This window comes from Branchiostoma belcheri, unplaced genomic scaffold (genome assembly GCF_001625305.1).
Source record: "Branchiostoma belcheri isolate BF01 breed outbred unplaced genomic scaffold, Haploidv18h27 scaffold74, whole genome shotgun sequence".
Classification (NCBI taxonomy): domain Eukaryota; kingdom Metazoa; phylum Chordata; class Leptocardii; order Amphioxiformes; family Branchiostomatidae; genus Branchiostoma; species Branchiostoma belcheri.
In genome coordinates this window covers 94,560-98,283 of record NW_017804398.1, presented here as the reverse complement: position 1 = coordinate 98,283, position 3,724 = coordinate 94,560, and positions in this window count along the sequence as shown.

The following is a 3,724-nucleotide window of genomic DNA, read 5'->3' as shown; positions in this document are numbered from 1 at the left end:
CTTTAATTTTACTCCTTGTTATATTGTGCACAATCCAACCCATAGGAATACATTTCCCCTAATTTTTGAAAAATATTGTCTATTCTTATAAACTATCACTAAAAAGTGTGAAGTAATTCTCGCATATTCCACTGTCCCGTCTTCCCAGCCTGCTTCTTCCAACTTGATCTCCCACCTCGACCTTCCTGTCAGTCTGTGGTTACAAAATTCCCTCTCACTTCCTGTGACTCTACAGTATTCAAATAACTATGGACATAAAACAAACAAACAAACAAACGGAGAACAAAACCTCTGTACATGGAGGTAAAAAAACACAGAGAGTGAAAATCTATTGAAGTGTGTGGAATTTACTGGTCTACCAGCAGAAACAGGATACATATGATTAATCTTACAACTTTCGTGGCACGGTCGTAGTTTATTTTCTCGGTGACCTATCCACGAATTTATTGCGAATATGGTATGACTCCCTTGTATGACTACTGTACTACAGAATTGTTTCAATCGCGAATTCAACACACCGCACAAACATCCCTATCCCTCCCACCGCGAAATAAAATCATCGCGAAAATAAACAAATTTACAATAAAAAAACTATATAGAGCTCTAGGCCTCTAGTTCTCACGATTAATGTTGTTCTCATGAACAAACAAGTTATTTCGTTGAACTGGCCACGTTACTACCCACCCAGTTGCCCTGGCTCTGGACCTGTATTTGGTACACTCATCGTGTATACTCGTACATGCACTTGTGTATACAGTTGTGAAAAGAACTGAACTTTTCTGACAAAATTTCATTTGGAAAAGTTTTCATAGATTACTATTAGCACGGGAGCTAACAGGCAAAAAGTCAGTGAGAATGGCTGAAGCATTGTGTAAATGTGTTGCAATTTTCTGTACTACATGTATGCGCATGTCAAAGTGAATATTCAAGTAAGGGTGGAAAGCCTTGTAAGTAAGGGTAGTCACTGATATTTCCCGAATTCCGGATCATTGGAATTAATCTACAATGTTTGTATTTCATATGTATACATGCAACAAAGGAAATGTACAATAAACACATTAACATAAATTAAAAATCATATGATATAAGATGATAATGACATCACTCATTATCCCCAACTAGGTCAGCTGTCTGAGTCCTGATCCCCGCCACAAAACCAGCTGGAGTCCCTCAGCTCTCCAGCCTATCAACCCTCTAATGAAGCCCCCATTTCTCAGTCGCAAGATTTTATCGGAAGAGGTATCCTGAGTATCCTAGTTCAAAACATGGTTTTGATGACCCCAGTTCAAATTGTCTGCCTACTCTTAGTCAGTCCTGCCACAGGGTAAAATTACTGTCTGAATTCCAAGATTGTGTTAAAACAGGGGCCTTTGTTTCCGAGGATGTGGGTGGAGAGACATGCTCATTTTTATGCGGGATAAGTTTTGGGCTGATGGACCCCGGCCAGTCAGACCAGACGAAATAGTTTCTGTCACGGGGACTGGTCCTGGGTCACATCAACAACTGACAGCCCACAGTCATATGTAAGGTGCAAACCTAATATTAAAGGAAAAAAATATTGAAGAAAAAAGTACAAAATAACGAGTAGAATATAGCAGCCCATTTGCCAACTTGCATATGACTATACAATAAAATCCTCATTAATTATGCAAACAATGCTCTAATTTACATAACCTATATGATCTGGCATGTTCGTCCCTACGTACCTACATCACATATCCATGTATCATAAAAATTTCGTCATTCAACATCAGGAAAATACAGCTCTTACCCATTCAACAGTAATGTCTATTGCATTGACTGAATCGCAATGCTTTGTATGTATCGATGATTGTAAGACTTTGTTTTTAAATGTGTAATATGTTCTGTACTGTGTAATGTGTGGTGCACGACACCAGCAATTCACTGGATGTGTTCGACGTGTATCGTGTTGTAATCTAAATAGCTGAGTTGACTTTATTGGGATCCACATATAGCATGCATTACGGTGAGTAATTATTCCTGTGGCCCTTTTAAAATACTAACACACACTCTGACTCAATCTCGAAGTTCAAGTTTGAAAGAAAGGTGCTAGGAAATCCTTGTTGTGTCACTTTTTCTTAAGTTCGAAGATTACCTTCGAAAATAAAATAATATTAAAACCTCACTGATATGTTTATGAGTTGTTCTATATAGTAGAGTGTAATTAAAAACGACACCAACAACTTAGCTCAGTTCCTAAGAAGCTGCTAGGGTGGCCGAAATATTTATAATATCTGGTTGATCGTGTTTTCAAATCTTCAATTCACCTGTCCGTCTTGTGCTTGATCAACAAAACTTTAGTACGGTAGGTAACAGTGGCAAGTATCAGACTGAATATTATATGTATTGCTATTGACCTCGTAGATGCATATATGAGAAAAAGCAAGCAAACAAACTATTACAATATCTATAATATCCAAGACATATGTATATGATTCAAAGACAGTCCATTTTAAAATCGCGATTAGGTCGAAGGAAAAGGCCCTGACAAAAGATACATTGATTATATCCTCCCGTCAGGAACTGCTGTCAGTACTTTCCGCGTGTTTAAAAATGGACCGGAAAATATGTAAAGATCTGACAAGTGAATTTTCCAGAATTTTCTAGATTTTGGCTAGGTGTTGTGTTGTGTTCGTGTAGATGGTGCAAAAAATTGTTGACGTTGATTTCATGGTGGAATTTTCACATGGTTTGCTGATTTTTCTATTCAGCAGCCCCAACTCTCAATATTAGTGAGAACTGCATTTACCTAGGAACACCAGTAACGTTGGTATCCAATACGTATTGTCCTTTCGTTTCAAGACAGTAGTATATTGTAGATGACTAAATTACATATGATCCAGCACAACGTCAGGAAAAAAAAAGAACTTTTAAAGAAATGTAGTTGTGTTGGCTCACAGTTCAGATATATTTGCAAAAGTTTCCATGTCAGAGGCATGTGGTGACTTTTGTCAACTTTTATGTGAGTAATGCGCCATCTGGCGAAACAGAAAAACATTCCCAGACTAGAGAAGTAACATTTGCAAAGCATATGCATAATGTTTACCTTCGGACATGGTCTGCCTTGTTAATTTTTACTCAAGGATCTTCACATACATGTACCACTAGTACTAGTATATGGTGACAGACCAAGCAGAGCAGACCATGAAGTTTGCAACATTATGTAACCCAACACCAGTCACCATGGTGACAGGCGTCAACAAATCATGTCATTGGCCAGGTCAGAGGTTAGTGTTTGGAGAAGAATAAGAGGAAGATGAAATTGAGTAAAAACAATATGTTTTCCTTCGGTAAACCTAAATATCCACTTCAATATGAGTTAGTTATACTTCCGTCTACGGCGGTATTGTTTTTAGTTAGTAGTTGTGATACAGCCGTATATTAGTACCCTATTTGCATAATGGGTGAGAAAATAAATGTTATTTATCTGAGACTACCTGTAACTTATTATATCTTCCAACATCAAGGCAAGGTTACGTCTATGACGGCGATGTTCGGTTTGTGAAAAGGGTGTCTGAAAAAGTTCCTGGATCATTGTGTTGCCCGAAAGATTTGCCTGAAATCACAGCAACTGTTTGCATAACCTGGATGTCTGATACAGCTTTACATCTTTACTAGTTTTATTGTATGGATGAAAAGAAATCCAGTTTCAGGTTTGTTCAAGCGTAAAACTATTATGCGTAACTAACGGTGATGTGTGGCA